General features: G+C 39.6%; 1 protein-coding gene across 2 annotated transcripts in view; it reads left to right on the forward strand.

Annotated features, from left to right (window-relative positions):
- The window catches only part of robo3 (roundabout, axon guidance receptor, homolog 3 (Drosophila)), a 280696-nt gene that overhangs the window by 913 nt on the left and 256881 nt on the right, over nt 1-22902 (forward strand). The window lies entirely within an intron of this gene.

Below are 22902 nucleotides of genomic sequence, written 5' to 3' on the forward strand. Positions count from 1 at the left end.
AGGTACTTTAACTTATAGGATTACATGTTCTGTACTAAACTAATATGAAATAAATGAGTTAGTCCAGTTTGAAGTTAGAATAAAGCGGCTGTTTAAATCCAGCTTCTTGGATCTTTGGATCGTTTGGACTTTTTGGAATTTTTGTATAAAATTCTTGTTATATGTAAACGTACGTATATGTAGTACTGGCTTCAGGGTACTTCTGGTTAGATGCTAAGATCCATTTCATTGCTCTGTAACTAAAAGTGTTAGTATGAAGTTGAATCTAATCTAGTCTCATAATCTAAAAAAAAATAACACAACAGAAAACACATTTGAAGAACCTTATCTTAAGTATATAGTCTTATGAATATGTTCCAGTTACGTGCAGTCTTTGCCTTAGATCTATGCACAGTTTGAGGTGAATCCATCAGAGCACATTGTGAAAACAGAATGACCAGTACTTGTAAGTGAAACGTGGCAGGGGTCACTGCAGCCTGATGTGTTTCAATGTGAGCCGGAGTCCAGCCAGTCTCTTAAATGAAGCTGTCTGCTGTCACGCCCCCGTCACGTCCCTTTAACTTCAACCAATCGGCAAGAAAAGTCCATTTTAACAGCTTTCAAACTCCTAAACCTCAATGTTATTCATAAGTAATGCGTTAACTGCTTGGTATAATGTAATGAGATGCATGGCCCTAAGCGTGGCGGGCGGTCTGTGTATGCGTATATTCAAGTCTGTGTGCACATATACAGCCACATCCCTTAACTTTAGCCAATTTTAGCCTCTTCCAAACTCTCACAATACAATCCTACTCACAAGGCTCCGTACAGTTATAATGAGATGACCCTAAGTGCGCTTGTGTGTGTGTTTTGTAGCGAGCTCGAGGTTGTGTGTATACATAAGATGCGCTCAAATACATGTGTGTGCACGCGGAGAAGGCAGCGTTGGAACCACATATCACCTTGATGGGTCCTGTAATGAGCTGCTGGCTTTGTCCCCATGTCTCAGCATACAAATGGGACCTGGACACAGATAGCTCTAAGGCATTATATACAGTTATTCCGTTCGGGTAGTTTGCATATATATTTTTAAAACAGTTAGTAATGAGTACCGGTAGTTGTATTGTTTTATGTTTGAGGTGTGACTGGATTTGATTTGGAAGGTACGAAAACGTCATTGGCGCATTTTTTCTGTGGCTAAATTTTAGACATACGGTAATAATCAAGCTCTAATAATCTTATAACAGATTGGGAATGGGAATGACTCATGGGAAGGATGCATATATGCTTCTGAAACCCATGGAAGTTGCGAGAAAAAAAGGGTAAAAGTTACGCTCAAACTGTCCAAAAAACAAGTTGAGTCTGCACAATATCACATTTTAATATAGCGTTTTTCCACCTTCAAGGCTCAAAACACTTTACATCAAGAAAACACATTCATACACCAGTGTACGCAGATTCCAAGGGCGAGGGGGGTTAAGTGTCTTGCCCAAGGACACAACGACAGCACTCATCTGTGGGGGCTGGGATCTGACCGCTATACCGATGATGTTTATATCGAGAGCGGGATTTCAAACCACCAACTTTCAGATAAATAGACAAACTGAACCACTGTGGCCCCCAGTATTGCTGTCATTAAAAAGATATCCTTGTAGTTACGTAAATAACTCAAATAAATTACAAAGGAGCTTGCGAGATAGGGTCAAAGTTACTAACATTATGCCAGTTCATTCATATTTTTATGATTAAGAAGCTCTCCATATGCTTACATTAAATAATTTAGTCCAGAATCTTAAACTAGACGCCTCTTTCAATCATGCGCCATTATGTTCTATATAAATAATAATTTGAAAAACACATTAAACTCCTTGAATAGTTAGTTTCTAAAATCAACTGCTGCTTTTTGGTTTTGCAGATTCTCTTTCTCATTAATAATTGATTTTAAACTTTCATTTTCCCAACTCTTTTGTACTGTATCTTCCACATTTCCTTTTCATCTCGGGTTGTAAAGCATCCAGCTGCCTCCTCAGCATGGGGCCATCAACCTCCGGTCAGTGCGTGGTCCGAGGGTCCCTGCCCCTCCTCTGCTCTCCTCCTCTCCTCCTCTGCCTGCATGCTGTTTTCGGGGGGAGTGAGTGCCGGTAATTGGCTTGTATTGTCACCAATGGGGGGTGCTAGCTTTGCCTTTTGAAGTGGACATGGTAGATTTGTTCCCTAAGCCCCCCTCCCGTCTCATTCTGTGTCTGTATTATCAGTGAAGTTTATATAGTGTCTCTATTTCCAGCCATAATGGAGTGGAGATGGAGCGAGCTGGTGGAGGCTTAGACCTAGAACAGGTTTCAAATTTCGATACTAAGGAAGAGACTTGATACCCGATACTGATTCCAATACCATGATGATAATAAAAACTCTTTCTTTAGACAATCGAATGTGATTTTCCACATTAAGTTGAGGGAGGTTCCATAGTGGTCCATGGGTGTGTACTAGTCTACGTGTCTTATTCTTGTTCTGATACAGAATTCATTCCTATTCAGGAAAGGTTCATTTTTGTCCTGTCAATGTGACTTTCAGTATCGATACCTGCTCAAATGAGTATCTGGTTTTGATTCTAGGTTTAATATTGATTTAGTATCTGATTTTCGACCACCCTAATAGGAGGGACAAACAATCTATAGGTTGTGTTCACGTTCTACAGATTTATGTGAGAAAAAAAAAAAGGAAATAGAAATCTACAAATGTTGAATCAAATTGTCATTAGTTTGGGATTGAGTCAACTGATAGGTTCACCCTCTTAACCTATATTGCAGTTCAAAAGAAAAGAGAAGAGAAGACAAGAGAGATTATTTTGTCTCAATATTGAGGAGAAAGAGCGGAGAGGCAAAAAACCTTCAGTTACAAATCACCTCGCACCCTTTCTGAAGGCCCCAACCGTTTTTCTCCTCCTTTTATTAAAGTTAGGAAACCCTAGTTACACACACATACACTGCTGCTCTGAAGGGATGGGGGGACATATACTTTGCAAGCAGTGTAAAAACATATGACGGAATTCACAGAGAAATATATTCTGTTTTTGCATTTCCAGAAGATCACTCTTCCCTTCGCACAAACATCCTCCCATGATGTTTCTGTTTTAGGTTTCACAGTGACCTTCTTCCCGTGGGATCCTGCACTTTCAAAAGACATTTTCTGCAAGACTCAAGAACAAACATTAGTGCAGATTACATAGTTTACATAGTTGAATATAATGATTATAATAAAGAGTGAACATTACAGTACCTTTAAAATGAACAGTGAGATAACATAATATAACTTGAATATATATTTTGAATCCATCATCAACAGACCTGCGATATTAATCTGATGTCCTTTCAACTGACCACACTCACGTCTTTGGGCTCCACTTTGGCTCCACTTGAAATAATAATCTCACTTTGTTAATTTAAACTGACACAGAAGACACTGAACTGTGTACCAGCTTTTGTTTCATGTGGATAAGCCCAGTAATTACAGAGATATTAACCATTAATCAGGACAAAACCAGGGCTAAACCAGTACTAAATCAGGTTTAAACCAAGACTAAACCAGAGTTTAAACCGGGTCTAAACCCGGATCTAAACGGGATCTAAACCAGGTCTAAATCAGGTCTAAACCAAGTCTAAACCAGGTCTACTGGACTGGATAGAAATATGAATCATAAACCAGGTCTAAACACATCTGTATCTGCCTGTTACACGCACACTCCCCCTGAGAATCCAGCCTTGTCTCCAGCTCCATTTTAAACTCTGGGGGTTTGAGTGTTGTGCTGTCACATGAACACTATCGTCTATAATGGAGTGTAGATGGAGCATACTGTCTGACACTCGGATCTATAGCGGGAGATGGGAAAGTTAATGTAAAGGCGAACAGCGAACAAAGACTCTATTGTGAAGAAGACGAGCGGGACTGATCGACAGACGTGCCTCTCGCTGTTTCACTTTCATATTCTCTCTGTCATCTCTCCCTTCGATAAACCCACAATCTTTACTCTGAATCGACGCAGTAGAAGACTATCGAGGATCCAGGCTAATAGTAGGCCTAATCAGTTATCTGCTGCCTCTGAGCACATAGTCGCCGCGGTCTCATTTAGGATATAGATCTAGAAACACACACACACACTCCTAAAGCTGATAAGTTTGAACAAGAGACGTCAAATCAATGGTTTGCTTTCTTAACCAAAAGTCCATAGAAAAGCCTGTGTTCATGTTGGATTGGATGACACAGTTTCAGATGGAGGGCAGAGATCTGTATAAATGTAACTCTACGGGAGATGGCTGTTTTTGAAAGAAATATTCAAACTAAGTCCTTTCAACTGACAAATATCACGGCTTTGGGGTTGAAGGATGGCACCACTTTCTGTAGCTGTTATGAAAAAATGATTTAACTTTTATTTAAACTGACAGAGAAGACGTTGGACTTTGTGCCAGTTTCTGCTTCATGTGGATAAGCCCAAGAATCACAGAGATATTAACCATAAACCGGTCAACACAACTGTAATCTGATGAACGGCAGATTTTACCTTATAATTCAGATCTGATTCCAGCTCAGTGTTAAACTATAGGGAGATTCTGATGTTACGTCAACACAACCTTTATTTTGTGATCAAATTTTTATTCAAGTATTGTTCTCAGCTACAGCTATACAGATTACAGTCCAATTGCATTTTCCCTCCTTTTCAACCCCCCCCCCCCCCCTCCCGATGAGCATATACACAGAATAGAAAAATTAGCTAGTAATATTAATGATAGTAATAGTAAGAAATACACAATAAAGACAAAATATACATATACTAGAATTAATATAATATTAATATTAATAATAATAATAATAATAATAATGATAATAATGATAATAAATAATAATAAATTCATAAATAAACAATATAAAAAGTAAAATCAACACAACCTATCCGCAGACCTGACATGTAACTTGGCAGGGTTGTATTGCTTTTCTCCTTTCAGATAGAAGTGTAATACCATTCTGCAGGTGTTGGACCCTCCACCAGAAAAGTTACATAGTGCCCCTTTAAGTTCAAATCAGTTTTATACGTAACATGATTTTTTGTTTCGTGTTCTTTTAGGGGCCCAGAATTGGAACCTCTGCCTATTCATTTATATTATAGCATGGCTCATATAAGCCTTCATGTCTATCCATGGGTTTCATACGGATAAAAAGTTAGGATTGTTGCCATAGCAGCTAACAATTCGACACAAATTACCTGGTTTTGAATGGCCCGCTTGAACTGACGTATAGAATGTGATCCACAATAGAGACGTATTTGGTGAAGGTGTTATTTGCTGATTCATCACTGTGGAGGAGGAGGTGGAGGAGGGTGGACGTGGGGGGGCAGTCAAAGCGTAGCTACCCAGGCGAGAAGCGCGAGAGCCCGGGAGTGGGTGGACAGCTCGCACGGGTCGAAACAGGGAGCGCACTGGGAGGCTCAATGGAAAAATCAATATGGCCCAATAACCAATTTGGGAAATAATGGACAGTTCACTCAAATACTGTTGTATAGTGGGCCACTGGGGCGGACCACTGGGGCGGGCCGGTTTATCTATTACCTCTGAGTAGTAGATCTGCTTTGGTTAACACAGCTCCTGGTCTCGCATATCGACATCTTCTATAAAGATACGTGCAGCTAAGAATGATACCAGAGTCTACAAAGAGTGGAGCTGGCACACGGGTTATCCAGGGGTTTCAGAATGGTGAGAGACAGTTGCCATGACAATTAACAATATAAAACTAAATATTATATCGTTTCAGATGGGAAAAGTCCTCAAAATGGTGCATGTGTGTTGAGCTAAACCTATGAACAAAGGCCTGATCAGACAAAGAATGGATGGTTAGTTTTAAAACTGCACTATGGAACCTTTCTTTTGAGGGGCCTCCATTGAGATTCTTGTTATGTCTGCAATCTTCCACAGTATGGCATTAAAGCTGTCTATCTCATCTATCTGTCTTTGTTTTTCAGTTACAGGTGTTTTGTTTTTATTATTATTAAAGAGCAAAACATTACTACATCTACTTAGTGTGAATGGCGTCGCCTCTCCACAGGCCTGACTTGTAACTTGGCCTGGTGGCATCACTTGCCCGTCTTCATGGAGATAAATAAGTGTAATACCATACTGCAGGTGTTGGACCCTCCACCAGAAATGTTACATGGTGCCCCTTTAAGTTCAAATCAGTTTCAGACATAACATGATTTTTCTATTTTAGTGTCATTGCTTAGGATCTGTTTTTGCAGCATATATTTGCCCTGTCAGAAAGATACTCAAATGGTTTATATCATGCAACATAGCAAGTACTTACACTTCATATTAGAATCAGGGGTGTCAGGGAGGGACAGAGGGGGCTGTGGTCCCAGGCCAAATGGTCTTAGGGGGCCCAGAACTGGAACCTCTGCTTATTAATTTATATTAGAGGGAGGCCCGTGTAAGCCTTCTTTCCCTGGGCCCCCAAATTAATCTTAACGAGCCTGTTTAGTATTAGCTCTGTGCACAAAGCACCCTCAACCTCACTGTTAGCATGACTACTTCCTGTCCAGTTTTATCTCTGTGAGGTTTGATGAATAAATATTTAAAGATCAGGCCCTAACCGTTACGCTAACCCTAACGCTAATGTTAATTTTGAGGCATAATAAATATTATAACAACGCCACAAAGTGAAGTGTTCTACATATAAAAAATAATTGGGTAATCTTTATTTTAATTAATTTATTTTAATGAAAGTGACTTTTAGCTTTGAGCCACAGCAAGCTAGCGTGTGTTTGCTTGTGTCTGGTGTCTTATCGTAGCTTCCCAGACATATTTTTGGCCAGGGTTACAAATTGCCTTGTGAAAACTTCAACTTTTGTCATGTCATAATGTTAATGTAGCAGTGGAATGAGTTATTCAATTCATCTTCGTGTTTGGCCTGAGGGGTGCACTCGGAACATTGGGCAGTTAATGGCTAGGCTAACACGCTAACACGCTAGAGGCACATACACAGTCAGACAGCTCTCTTATTTTCACATATACTGTCACAATATGGGCACTTCAGATTCATCAATACTACATACACAACAATGTAAAAGTATCATCATGTAATCCTGGCTTGAGTGCTCTGAAAAAGTCTCTTTTCAACTATCCCCTATCTCCGCCCACTGCTCTGTACTGTAATTCCTTCCTAAAAGTATTCAGACCTATACATGTGTTGTTAAATGATGCCACAGAGCCATTTTTCAACAATTAAAAGTAAAAATATGCTGTTTTGAATAAGCTGAAAAGGAATGGGCCTGTTTCTATTATCAAGCCAATTTAGCCCAATGAAATAAGAATAATTTGTCATCTTTAACATAAAATATAATGAAATCCAAAACGCACTTGGCAGATCTGAGCACATCTCTGCCAAAAACCCTCTCTAAACCTAACCCAGCCTTAATATACCATAATGATGATGCCATATCTGTGGAGTGGCGCGCTCTATGATTTTACACATGTTTAATTCCTCATTGAAGCAGATGGGTTTTTGTTTGAATGTAATTTATGGGCACTAATGCCGTCATTTGCGGCTGCTCTGGGGTCAAGTGGGTCTCGCCTTTGCTCTTTCCATCATAAATCAGCCAGAGCATCATTATAGTGAGTGTCTATGTGCACATGTCTGGGCTAATTATGGCTAAATATCTCAGAATGCAAATCAAGTCAGAGCGTGCCACGTTGAAACTGAAGTGTGTACGGCAGGTTTTCATGTTTTTCTGATTATGATTTGGTTTGGTAGGTAGAACTTTTGGTCAATATTTGTTCTGCTTCAGTTTAAGAGCAGTTTGTGGGGAAAAAAGTTGCTAAGAAAAGGCCAAAAATACAGGAAATAGCATTGAGTTCTAAAATGCTTTCGTCCTCAACACAGAAACTCCAGCCAAAACACAAAGACAAGTATTTTTTGGCAGTTTAAACAAAATAAAGGTGTTGTCATTTATTTGTAATAGTCAAATCTTTATTATTGTGTAATTTAGACATGTTTTGGCCCGTTTACATCACGGTTGCTAGGTAACAGTTATAAAGTTATCTCTACATCCTGTCCATCTGCACGTGTCCAACCAGGAAGTAAAATTTTAAACCAAAATTGAAATTAGAAAACAATATATTTGAAGATTTTTAGTAAAGTCTTAAATATAAACCCTGCGTTGCCAGGCAGTGTGCGGTGGTTTTAAGGGAGAGGCTCTGCAGGTGGTAACATTTCTGTCAGTTTGAATTTAAAAGTATCTCATAAGCTGTGAGGAAAAAAAAATGTAATGAATTGAGTAAAAAGTGTGAGAAAAATGTGAGATACTGTAATTTTCACTTGTTCAAAGTTGAGTTTAACTGTTAAAGACACAGCTGTGAATAGTCCTGCTTAATATATTTATTTAAAGAGGCTGTACGTCATCTTTCAAGTTATAGCATTAAATTTGCGTTTCCGTCGTGCACTGTGTATAGACATGGACATAGCTAACATGCTAACCGCCCCGTTCTAAATAGGAAGTGATCATGGACGCGCTTCTAGCTCCATTGACTCTGGCTCCAATTCACTTTACATTGAAAAACTGTGGCCCCTCTCTCTGCATCTGCTGCTGTCAGACTCATCACACTCACTTCTTTATACTGTCTATGTTTGTCCCAGTACAGACTTATTGAAAAGCAGCACTTAGGGTTAAAATAAAACAACTGCGTGCTGTCTGCATGTAATTAGTATTTTTATTGTAATGTTGGTTCACTGTTATCATGCTAGTTGTTGTTTTTAGTATTATCTGGCTCTGAAAGTTGTGAAAAGCACATATATAAAAAAAAAAATCTTGTTTGACAGTTTATATAAATGAAAACATATGAGGTTGTGGGTTCAGTTCCCTGGTTGGCCAAACGTCTGTCACTGTGTTAAAATAATCTAACATGAAGCATGTGGGGACTGGGGATGGATCTTGTTCATTGCACACATTGGACTTTTACAGCTAATCTTTGTATTAACGGGGTTTGTGTGTTTTCAGCAACCAGAGGAGTGAAATTTAATTCCAGCGTTTATTATTGTTTATCACAACTTTCATTAACAACTAAACTACTTTTTGTTTTAGAAAAATTGCTGGTGCAAACAATTTAAAACGACCTAAACAAACAAAAGCTCATTTCATTAGCTGACAGAAGCAATAACGTTGGAACGATGACGCAGTTTAAACAGTCACACAGTCGTTTAAGAGCGGGTTTTGGTGAGTCGTTTTGTTTATTCCCAGCTGATAAACTCAACTTTTATTCACTGCACACAGCCGAGTAGACGTTTGGAGAGTGTTAGAGCAGCCAAACGCCTTCATTCACACCACCAGCCCGGCTCCGAATCGGAAACTACCAATGTTTCCTCGGCATAAGCCCTACCCACCTCTGCCATCGCCGCGAGCTCGCCCCGCAACTCTCTGTTCACGTCCTCGCCACTCGCAGGGAAATACAGTCTGACAAATGCACACTAATTCAAAGTCACAGACAGAAACCAGCGCTTCACCTCTGGACCTGTGCTTCCTGTCAACGCTGCAGCAGGACGCCAACATCATTAGCGATGACCTTTAGCTAGCTAGCGCAGCGCTGGCAGTGAGGCCGCGGATGGGACTTTGTAGTGGGCTAGAAAGAGAATGTGTGATGACTAGGGTGGGCTCAACAGTGTCTGGCCATGAACAGAGAGCTGGAAGCGGAGGATGTGCGAGGGAATTGAACCACCACACACACACACACACACGCACACAAACACAGCGATATAGGGCACGGCGCCAACATGAGGCCATTATTTTGATAGGACGAAGGTCAGGACCTCCAACCAACCTGCCAATCACAAATCAGTACTCTGCAGACCGGTACTGGCTCATTATGTATTATTAACAGCTGTGTGAAAACTGGGGTGACCGTGGCAAAGTGGGTTAAATGAAAGGTTGGGAGTTTGAACCCCAACTGAGCACATTCTGGTGTTGTGTCATTGGGCAAAACGCTCCCTTTGTCTGTTTAAGTTTGTCTAGAAAAAAAATTCAGGACCTCCAACCTGCCTGAACATTGGCTCATTATGTGTTATTAACAGCTGTGTATAAACTGGGGTGACATGAAGAGTTGGTAGTTTGAACCTCACCTACATTCGGTTGTTGTGTCATTGGGCAAAACACTCCCTTTGTCTACTCTAGTAAGTCTCAAACACAATTCAGGACCTCCAACCAGCCTGACAGTCACTCATCACAGCGCGCACTGGCTTGTTATGTATTATTAACAGCTGTGTAAAAAGCTAAGCGGACAGCGCCATAGTGGGTGAAATGAAAGGTTGGGAGTTTAAACCTCAACTGAATTCTGTTGTTGTGTCGTTGGGCAAAACACTCCGTTTGTCTAGTCTGAAAACATGATTAAAACCACACTAGATTTGACTTGCACGGCAGTGTCTAAGACCTGAAGTATTTTTTTTGTTTCATTCACACATGTTTGAGTAACACTTTAATATTAGTCTGTCTACATCTCCCAAACTCAAAATGCTCTGTTCCACCTTGTGATGTCATGAAGTGGTAGTTTTCAAGTTAACAGCTTCTTTTACCTTTAGTTCATTAGAGATGAGCAATACCAGGGTTGAAATCATCCAAATTATTCTAGTGAAAGTGTATGAAGTTTAAAAACACAGTGGAGCACTTCCTGTAGTACCACATGATGACATCACAAGGTGGAACAGAGTGTTTTCTGTTTGAGAACTCAGTCTAAATATACATAAATTTGTGTGTTAAACATGTGAATGAAACAAAACACAACTCCAGGTCTGTCTGTGATGAGGAAACAACATTAGAACAGAGATCAAAGAATAGCCTAATCTGTGACTTTTAACACTAACAACAACTTGCATGCTAACAGCGCACTTCCTGGTTCTCAGACAATAAAGTGCCTTCTCATTAGCTGCATACAGTACACATTTTGACCCTATAAGAGCTACTTTTCGTCATATCTCTTATTTTTTCTGGGACAAGAACAATTTTGTACAACGACATGGACAAAAATAGTTGAACCTGTTCTTTAGATTTTCAAGTTTTAAATAGATTTCAGTACAAACTGTAAACTACTATTTGCAGAAGCCCCAGTTACTGTTTTCGTTAGCATGCAAAGGGGACTTCTGCTCATTCCCCTCCCAGCCCCGCAGAGGTAACACTCTTCCTCCGGAGTTCACACTGTAGAAACTAAATGAGCAGCATTTTCTGTGAACTTCATCAGAAAAGTGAGGAAGACTCTGCCTCTAAAGCTGTCATGTAAACTTTGAGCTCAACCTTGTGCAGAATACGGGAGCAGCCTGTTGCCCCGGAGGCAGTGAGAGTGCAGTTTACCCAGGGAGATGTTTGTAGCTACACCTCAGAGCTCATCACATCTGCAGAGTGCGCAATCCTTGTTTTGGAAAAATCTGTCTAGATAGAACAATGTATTTATAATGTTTGGGCCTAAATATGCAGAGTTTGTGTGTTAAACATGTGTGAATGAAACAAAACACAACTCCAGGTCTGTCTGTGGTGAGGAAACAGATCAGAAAACAGCGTAATATGGGCCTTTTAAATATTATATATCCAGTAGAACCGTGTGGTCTTATGTAAAACCCAGAAATAAACTAAACATTATGTGATAAGATTTAACAAGTCCGATTGTTTTGCTTTACGTCTTTATTCTAATCATTACATGTTGATTATTGCAGAGATGAGAGTGACTCTGAGTAAATGGTTGAAGTCTGTTTCCCCAGCTGATGTCACAGTGCAGCGCCACCTGTTGACCGCACCAAAAAAAACAATTACACCGAAGTAATGAACAGGGGAAGCGCTTAGGAACTGAAATATTGTGGAGGTAAATAAGGACAACAGCGAAAGACAAACGAATGAATGAATGAATGCAAAATGTGGGCTTGTGTTGGGCTTCAGATGACATCGCAACATTCTGTGGGCCAATGTTCAACTAATATTTAATGTACGCAGATGTGGGCAGATAAAACGAGTGTATAACATGATAAATGTATTTACCAGTAGTGACCCAGCAAACATGGCGGATTTCCATGGTAACCTTAGATTGTATATATAAATGGACATAACCAACCTGTTAGCCGCTGCGTTTTAAACAGGAAGTGATCATTGGCGCGCTTCCGGCTCCATCAACTCTGGCTCCAATTCACTTTATATTGAAAAACTGTGCCCCACTCGGTAACTGTTGCTGTCAAACTCGTCATTTTGTTCTTAAAATGTTCGTATTAATCGGCCTCCTTCAACAGCCTCACTCCAGATTGGCTCTTTGGTTGCTATGATACTCGTGGTCAGAGTCTCAAAATTGGCCCCTATAACTTCGAGCCTCGATGAGCTTCATTAAACTGGACCTGAATGCTACGGTTGACGTCACACTCATTTAGTCCACTTCTTTATACAATCTGTGGAAGTGACCCAGCAAACATGGCGGATTTCCATGGTACCAGATCTCTGAATTCAAATGGTCTCACATAGATGACATCATAGACTTGTTATCTCTCATTCCTGGCACCTGCGCCTCACCCCGCCTCGTCCCATCTCATCTCGCTCTATTCAGACTCCGCCTTATCTGTCTCATTTCGATGTTCAGTTTTCCTTGGCTGTATTGGCGCTCACACTATTGCCGTATATTGTGAATACATAAACGGGAGCGAGTCGTGTGTTTGTGTGTTCCACTGAATCTTAATGAGCCTTGGACTTGCATATTTCCCTCCGATGGTCCTTCACCTCATCCCTCCATCTGTCCTCCCGTCTTTTCTATTAAACAGAAAAACCCTCGTCGCCGCGTGTTACGAGTCGGGTTTGTGAATGGCGTGGCAGGGGGGCTTGTGCTGTCCGGCCAGGAGCCCAATTACTGTCAGATCATCTCCGTAGAGTTTGGAGGAGCTTTTCCTGTTCATTCTCCTCATCAGGGTTCCAGGTTTCTGCTCGGCTGGTCCAAATTACACTTTGAAATTCCGCTAAGATTAAAGTGTCTGGGGTTTCGTTATAGTTAGTTTGAAAAATATGTTTCTTCTGTGTAGTTTCGTACACAATACAACAAGGCAGGTGAGGCCATCAGGACCAGTTGTTACTTTATATTATCCTAGAAATCTCTGTTTTTAATGTTTCTAAACTGGATTTTTACTGTTATAAAAATGTGAAATAGATAGATATAGATCATATAACATCCTAATAATTCAAAACGATGAGATTATTAACGCTGGTTACACGACTTTTAGAGGTTAGAGCAGCGTTTTGGCGACAGTTACTCAGTCGCTTTTGTCCATTGATCTGAAGGTTGCCGGTTCGAATCCCACTCTCGACATAAACATCACTGACTGAGCGATCACATCCAATGACCCACAAGTTGGCAGTGCGATTCCAGCTCTCAAAGATGAGCACTGTTGTTGCGTCCTTGGGCAAGACACTTCTCACCCACCTCACCCTCAGTGTCCGTGTACACTGTTGTATGAATGTGTGTGTGAATGTGTGAGTGTTTCCTTGATGTAAAGCGCTTTGAGCCTTGAAGATCGAAAAGTGCTATATAAAAATGTGTCCGTTTACAATTCATGTGAAAGCTAACAAAAACTAGCATGCTAACAGCGCACCATCATTACTTCCTTGTTTGTGAACGGTATAAACACTGTATAATTAGATGCAGACAGCACAAAGGAATTCAATATTTATACTGGGGCATGGAAAAATCAGGTACAGCCGCTTTTACGTTCCTCCTGTGTTTATTCTCAGATTCTCAGGCGTGTGCAGCGTTTAGCAAACTCACTCAAATCAAGTGCTTTGATACAAGATAAACTTCACCTTCTTTCAGTTTTCAAGAAGTCAACAAATAAGTAGCGAAGTTGCTAAAGTCTCAGCGTGGCGTCATCCCAGAGAGAGCTGTTCAGTGCCCCCCGCTGGTCTGATGCAGAATGTTCCACACAGACACATTTAGTCTTCTGCCGAGCACAAAACCAAACTGTTCAACAAGGGTTTTTTCTTTCATCTTTTCAACGCTCCCTTATTCTCAGAGGTTGCTACGGTGATACAGACTTATAATTATTTGTCAGGTTTGACTTGTTTACTCCAGATGCCCTTCCTGACATATCTAGACTAGGAATAGAAATAAAAATGTCTGTCTTTTGATTTAAATATGCACTGTGTAACTTTTTCACGTGGAAGAATTGATTATCTCCTTGAAAATTCTGCTTTGTCAGGGTAGTTCCACAGCATGGCATTAAACAGATCAGATCTGTGGAGAGGCTTGCTCATAGCAAGAATGCATGTTATTATTGAGCAAAACAACTTTTAAATAAATTCAACATAGATTGAATATGTGGGATATTCCAGCCAAAGTAACTGCATATACATAGAGACACGCTGGTTAGCATGGCATCTATTGCTATGGAGACAAGCAGGAACACCATACCAAGTCACAGCTCAGATCTGTGTAGAGGCGTTTTCGCTCACAATAAGAATGCATGCTTTTCAAGTTATTTTTGAGTCATCCACAATGACATAAATCCAACATAGATAAGTTTAATGCCATACTGTGGAATATTCCAGCCAAAAGCAATAACATCTCCATGGAGACAAGCTGAAAAGTTATAGTGCAAAGCTGATGTTGCAGTGCTTTATTCTTACTATTTACAGCTCATAACGCGGTGGCATTTTGGCGTCTCTGCTCACCCGGCGATGTATGCAGATTATGTACATAACCAAACACTATGGAAATTAGACGGATGTGCAGAGGACCACCAGGGGGGGCGCCGCAGACAGATGAGAGAAGGACACACGGCTCTACTTTGGAAGCAGCGTGGACCTCTGCATATGCTAATGTGCGATCAGACAGCTCTCTATTACAGGCAGGATTTAAGTGTGAGCCGTCCAGACGAACCTGGAATATGAGGATCAGTTTAATGTATTTATGAAGGATCAGAGGAGAGAACACATTTAAAGGCATTTGTCAGGTATCAGGTCTCTGAGACAATCGTGTAATGGAGCCTGGGTAGTGAATAAATGAATGAATTTGGGGGAAGTTAAAATTAGGGATTCACCTTAGACTGTATGTATAAATGGACGTAGCTAAACTGCTATCCGGCACGTTCCAAATAGGAAGGGATCATGAGAGCGCTTCAGGCTCCACCAGCTCTGGCTCCAGTTTACATTGAAAAATTGTGACTCCTCTCTCTGTAACTGCTGCTCGTCATTTTGGTTTTAAAATGTTCATGTTCACCTGCTCTATGTGATCCTGGTATTTTTATTTTGCTATCGTGTCCGTAAATCAAGATATAAACATTAAGAACAGACAAATCAGGCGCTTTCTTTCCCTGAGGTTGCTCCCACTGGCGTTAGCAACAGGTTTGATTGACAGGGTTGCTAAGTGCCCATTCCCTGAGGCATAACCTTCAACATCCTTACTCCGGATTGGCTCTTTGATTGTCATGATACTCGTGGGCAAATTCCAAATATGGAACTCAGCTGGAGATTCGCCGTTATGACTGCTAACCTCGATGAGCTTCATTTGACTGGAGCTGAACGCTGTGGGTGACGTCATACTCACTTTATACGGACTATGGACCAACCAGGATATCGACTGGACCGATATTTGTAAGCTGATATTCAACACCAGTATCAGATCACTGCATTCCTAATTAAAACTGCATCACTTTTTATCCTTTGTAAATTAATAATGTCTTTACTGATACAACTCAAAATGAAAGTATTCAAAGTACTCAGAATGTAGTACTCTGATTGGGCCACGCATCGAAGTAAATGCAGGTATTCCATAGTCTATAACATAAGAACATGTCAAAGTATTCTTTCCAACGCTGCGTAGCCCTACACATTTGACTCTTTATGTGTTTTTTCAGTTTGAATTCATTTGAGTTTTTGTATGAGTGAAACAGCCCAGACTGGATTTAGAGGTAACGCAGAACACAAGGATTAGTATAATAGAGTTATGAATTACTCTGAGGATCATGGGAGATAACATGGGATTCGTGTGTGGCGTGCTCAGGTTGTCAGATGTCCAGGTTTGTGAGATTATAGCGTAACAGAGGCTTGGGTTTTGAATAAATGAATAAATTTGGGTGAAGTTGCATTATCACATTTTATGCTGTAAAACTATTAATATCTACATTTCTCAACACACATCTCTCTCTGCACTGGTCCGTGTTTATTTGGTGACTTCTTTAGTTTCGTATTGGAACAAAAAAAAAAAGTATAAAAGTACCTAAACACATAAAAGGACCTCAGTATATCTTTACCCCACATAGCGACTCCAGACACCTTTGCCAGTCGTTGCTCTACAGATCTATAGCTCATGAGTTTTCCAGATAAAGCTTCAAACAGGGATAAAAATGCAGCGCTAACATACTAACCAGCAAACACAGCCAATTAAAGCCACATTAAGCACTTTAAAAGTAGGTCAATCAATATTAGCTCCAGTGGAGTTTGTTTTCTTTGAAGCTAATGCCATCTGTACGAGCTGTTAAACATTAGTCAGGCGCTAACAGTGTTAGCTGCAAACTCAGTAGAAAAAATGTACTATACTATTGTCACGACATTATCCAGTATTGTCTGTTTGACCAACAGCTGTTACTAACATTTGTGTGATAATTGGCTAATTAATCAGTCCATATCTCATTAAACTGTTGTTAGCCTGTTTAGCTGCTAATTCTCTTCTATTAATAAATACTTGAAAAACACATTATGCAGAATCAACTTTTTGGAGCGTTCTCCCATGTTATAATGTGGTTCCCTCATCAAAAACATGCCTGAAAAGGTTTTATGTCGTTTTAGGTCGTCCATGCATGTTTGAGTAATTAAGCAATCTCTCTCTCTTTATGGTTAGCTGTACAAGTCTGTACAAGGCTCCGCCCACAAGCCTACATCACCTGTGTTCCCACACGACAATTCTCCATAAATATACAAAAACATGATAAAAAAAACTGTACACAGCAACTTGACAAATATAATGTGCAGTAGTTTCATTAGTGGGATGCACTGACTGTGCTGTCGTAGCACTCTGAAGAGGGAGTGACTTAGCACAGAGAGAAAAAGGAAGCTGTTTTGGGCAAATATCGCATTTTCAAAACAATGAAAGGTAACATGGTGATGTAAATATGTTATGTGTTAGTAGTTAATACCTCATAGAAGTAAAATACCTCCTCTTAAAGTTGATGATTTAATTGATTAAAGTAAATCAAAGACGGCGTTTAACCATTTACAGTGGTCCCTTAACACGCCAACGCCGCTGCGGTGGTTTAAATGCATCAGATCAATAGAATAGTTCACGCTCTGCAAACACGCACAACTCGCTGTATTCTTCTTCCACCCTGGATCAATCGCTCCATACGTCCTCCACTCTCTCTCCTCCACTCTCTCCCTGTCACTGGAGTCTATTAAGCCCCTCTCGTCCGCTCTTCATCCCGGAAGCGTGTCTACAAGCCGCAGGTCAATAACGATGAGGGGTTAAGTGTGCTGATGACTCGGGGGTCACTCAGAGAGGTCGCGACCCCTGACCCCACCTACGACTCCCCTCTAACATCTTCACTTAGGAGGGGTCGGCACATGGCACTCTCCCTTTGTGGACCACAGCTGCCAACCTCCTTTGTTATTCTAATCGGAGTGATCACTTCTGTGGCTCTCTGGCTCTCTGGCTCTGTGGGCTCTGACTCTCGCTCTGTGTGAAAGCTGCACTCCAGTTTGAAGTGCTCAGGGCCATTAGGTCTACACAGCATTTTGTAAGGCATGGAACAGCAAAAAGATATAGTTAAAATGGTTGGAATTCAGAATATTAAAGGGGAGGTATGAAAAATAGACCTTTATGAGCTTTTAACAATGTCATTACCTCATCATGACATTACTCTAAGTCAGGGGTGTCAAACTCATTTTCTCACGAGGGCCACATCAGCAAAATGGCCGCCATCAAGTGCCAGATGTAACTGAGCGGCAGTATAAATGTCACTAAATGTAACCCAATGTCATGTAAAATAAATGTAATTACTTTTTAGCTTGTTAAATAACAGTTTCTGTGATAAACTGACATTTTTAAAAGTGTGTATCTGGTCGGGACACACCTGCTCACAGACCTTCAGCACTGCTTCAAATACGGCCTTTTACAGCCTTGTAATTATTGGACAATTTCATGTTTTTCTTGCAGACTAACTTTTGCATACTTGGCTCCGTGTTTGTGTCAAAATGCCGACGTAGATTGTACCAACCCCGCCTCATAACACAAAAAACATACAGGTTTTTCTCCTCAAAGCACAAACTTGTATTCACCTTTCTTCCTTCTAAGCCAACAATTTTCCTCTTTATGAACATTTTGTGATGATTATTTGCAAATATTTCTCAGTTCCACTTGCTGGATTTTTTTGTCAGTGCACACATTAAAGCAGTATAGACTTATTTTAAAATGACAGCCATGCCTTTGACCTTGTTGCGGGCCACAGAAAATGACGTGGTGGGCCGCATTTGGCCCCCGGGCCTTGAGTTTGACACATGTGCTCTAAGTGTTATTTCATAGGTTCATTCATGTTGGAGTAAGTCTGTATTGTCCTGCATTTGAGGCTTGAGTGCTTTGAAAATCTCTATTTTCACTTACCCCCTATCTCCACCCACTGCTCTCTGCTTACAGGCCGATTATTCAAAATATTCAGAGACGAGGCCTAAAAAATCCACACGGAAGTCGCTTCAGATTAATATAGTTTCAAATGAAAAAATGTCAAATAATGAAATATGGCGATAGTGACTCAGTTGGTAGAGCGTTTGTCCGGTGATCTGAAGGTTGGTGTTTCAAATCCCACTCTCAACATAAACGTCATTGGTTGAGCGCTGACCCACAGGTGTCTGTGTACACTGATGTATGAATGTGTGAGTGAATGAGTGAGTGGTTCCTTGATATAAAGTGCTTTGAGCCTATATAAAAATGTGGGATTAGCATGTCATTGTGTCTCCTTTAATCACTGAACAGTGTGTGGTCTGCTGCATATTTTATACATTCGTGTCACCCACATTTACACTTGGCCCAGTTAATCATGATACTTTAAAACATCTGTGTAGAACATTTGATTTACAATATAACACAATATATGTTCATTTAAGCTCATAATGAAGAGATCCATTTCTGCATCAGTGTAAATCTGACAAATGTGTAGCTACCTGACATTTTTACTTAAAAATAAAATACATATAAAAAATTAACTGACAAAATGAAAATTGGTGGATTTCAGATTGTAAAATGTGATGAGGTCATACTCCCAGATGGGGGCACAAGAGCCAATTTTCCCTTTTAATTACATTGTACTTTGCCATGAAATATCCAATTGACTGGCCTATAGAATGCAGCGATGTCATCTGTGTTAAAAATGATGTCATCTGTATTAAATATGATGTCATCTGTGTTAAATATGATGTAATCTGTATTAAATATGATGTCATCTGTGTTAAAAATGATGTCATCTGTATTAAATATGATGTCATCTGTGTTAAATATGATGTCATCTGTATTAAATATGATGTCATCTGTGTTAAAAATGATGTCATCTGTATTAAATATGATGTCATCTGTATTAAATATGATGTCATCTGTATTAAATATGATGTCATCTGTGTTAAATATGATTGGCTGACAGAATGTGGTGATGTCATCTGAAACACAGCAATGCAATGAAAATTAAATGAATATCTCAGTGTTTTTTGGGCTTATCCCGATGTCAATATGTTTTACAGCAAACTTTAACATTGTGCTAAATGTGCTTGTCTTGGTTCAGACTAAAGTCCTGCAACACACTGTAGTATTTTTAATCGGCGATACTTAGTACTCTGTTTTTGCACATCTCTAAAACAACACGATTTCCCCCTCCTTTAATTTGAAATCCTGTATCCAGACTCAAAATTCTATCTTTATTCTCAAAAACACCTGTAGAAGCCAGTGAGCCCACCTCTTTAGTTATGCATGACTATGAATAGCACCACCGTTATTACAGCGGCTTAGCTACTGTTGCTAGGAACCAATTTAGCATAAAAATACATATTAAAGGACTTGTATTCAAACTGTGTCGTCCAGTACAGATGTAGTGTACGAGCAGCTCTTGAGGTCTAAATATGTGTGCTGTGTGCTGTCTGCGTCCAATTAGAAGACATTTTAAAGTCCGGTAATAAGGAAGTAGGCGTTAGCATGCCAGTTTTTGTTAGGTTTATCGCTCTGGTTTCTGCAACTTGTGAAAAATGCTTGTAAACTCATTGAGGTGAGTAATTAGCATGTTCTGAATGCATAAGGTAAGTGAGGAGTAACTTTGGACTTTGGAACAAACTGTTTTAAATCATGAAAAACAGAACTAGTTCATTTTAAACAGTAAAAATCCGGTATAGATACTTTTAAGATACAAAAATCCTCTTTCTAATCCCTTTCGCTCTTCAGACTTGATTTGAATGAGTGTGATTATTATCCCAGCACTTATCACTGATCATCCTCCAGTGTCTTTCTTTTTCTTTTAATCAGACCATCACTGAAGCAAATGAGACGCACACGTTTTATCAAGACTCAAGACAAATATTCAAAAGAACTCACATATTTATGCACAGTTGGATTTGGGGCATGTCTCAGTGTGAAGTGAGACCACAGAGAGTCCGTGTGCTCGTAGTCGTGTGTTATATCGCTCTATATGAACGCTTGTGTTTGCATTTTTACAGCAGCAGCCCCTGGTCCAGTTCATTTGAAGTCTTTGGAGATGGATCGATGTTTCACAGTTCACTGAGTTTCTACATGTTCACAGCGGTCTTTAATGTGGACTTTAAAAAGACTATTTCAAATACGAGAAAATATTGAAACATGATAAAATAGAGTTTGAAATAATAATCTAAAGTTCCACATTTGTAGTGTTTCCTCTGCTTCACCATAGGGACACTGACAGTAAAAGAGATGTGTTAAACCAGAGAGGTAATTATGAAATGATTGGCACTTCCACTGTGCAAAACATCATCTAAAATACATCTACTCATATTTTCAAATTATTAAAAAAAAAACAACAAAAAAAAAAAAACAACATAATAGTAATAATAATAATAATAATAATAATAATAATAATAACAACATTCATCATTCTGTTTTAGTTACAAAAACAGCCATTTTCAGAACAGATTTTTTAAAAATATTTTTGCGCTTTCACAAATCAAGTTTTTCTTGTCAAAATATTCAGATTTTGACATTTTCATTGATCCTTTTGCAGAAAGTTAAACTCCGACCCCGCTCATTCAGATGTTTTGTGTTTGTATAATATTTATAATAATCCTTCTCTGCTCGTTAAAGTGATGGTCAGACGCTGCCGTGTGAATATGTCATATCTGAAAACAGCTCTTTTACACTGACCGCTCGCTGACCGCTGGCTCCGTTGGACGTTAATAGGGATGTAAAGGCTTCAAAATTAATGAGCTTTTAAACAAACTCATTAACATGTCGGGGGAGTGGAGCGGTGTCCCGTGGTCATGTGGGCGGGGCTCAGGGCAGATGGTCAGTGGTGCATACCGTCTCATTTAAAGTGCTTTTGACGCATATATTTCTTTCTTCTTTTTTTCTGATTCTGATTTGGTTTGGTGAATAGAACCTGTGCTAAATATTTATTATGGTTTTACATCAGTGAAGTGTCAGTTTGTGGGGAAAGTAGAAAGATAAAACTTAAAATGTTAAAAATACAGGAAGTCCAGATGAGGTGTAGAACAGAAACAGGAAATTTCAAAATCGGACCATGTTGTTCTGTTTAAACATGGGTTTAATTAAATAAAGGTGAAGTCATGTATTGTAATTTATCAAATCAAAAATATTGTGTAAATTAGACAAGTTTTGGCCCTTGTTTACATTACGGTTGCTAGGTAACAGTTATGGAATTACCAACCAGGAACTAGGAAGTAAAATAAAATTAACCTTTAAATTTAACAGTCATTTACATGGTGGGCTGAGTGAAGCGGTCTCCACTGGTCATGTGGTGATGTGGGCAGGGCTCGGGGCAGATGGTCAGTGGCGCATACCGTCTGATTTAAAGCGATGAACTGATGGGGCCATGGCTCCATTGTTTGTGATATGAACCTGAATAAATAGCCCCACACCTGAGCAGACGCGACTGGACCGGAGTGAGACGACGAGGGGACGGCGAGGAAGACAGCGAGGAGGTCGGCAAGGAGGACGGCGAGGGGAGCAGATGGTCTGGGCTTACTCATTTCTAAGGTTGTAATGCATCTCTAAGCAGGCAGGTGACTCAGAACACGGCACCCATAGGCCCATCACCCAAAGGCCCATCAAACAAATCCCCCCCTCACACAAAGGCCCCCATCGTCACGGGCCTACTAAGACTAGAGTCACCCTACACGGGCCTTTTGTCTCTAATCTTTAATTACTACATGGGAATATTCCTGTAAAAGACGTGAGGTCAAACTCCATTAATAGAAATAAAACAACATGGAAATGCTGCTGTTTTTGTTTATATTTTACAACATTTCTGCTATTAAAAAAAAAATAAAAAATACATTAGACTATATAGTATTTATGAAAACTGTTTCATTAATTATTTAGATTTTATTTCTTTAAATATTTGTGTAATTCTTCTAAGATTTAAATGTAATGAATAACTCAAAACAAAACAAACACATAGATTTAAAATGGAATAAAAACTGAAATATTGACATTTGAAATCTGACCCTATAGAACAAAAGTTTATTATGAAAAAAAAAAAGTTTACTGTTATATTAAAATCGTATGTGTTCTGTTGTATCGTATGTGTCTGCTGTGTTGGTTTTGTGGATCTGTAGTTTCCATCTTTTATTGAACAGACACAACATTTTTCTATCAGTTTAAACATGGATTTAATTAAATAAAGGTGTTGTATTTTATTAGTATTTGT

Source organism: Periophthalmus magnuspinnatus, chromosome 14 (assembly GCF_009829125.3).
Source record: "Periophthalmus magnuspinnatus isolate fPerMag1 chromosome 14, fPerMag1.2.pri, whole genome shotgun sequence".
NCBI lineage: Eukaryota > Metazoa > Chordata > Actinopteri > Gobiiformes > Gobiidae > Periophthalmus > Periophthalmus magnuspinnatus.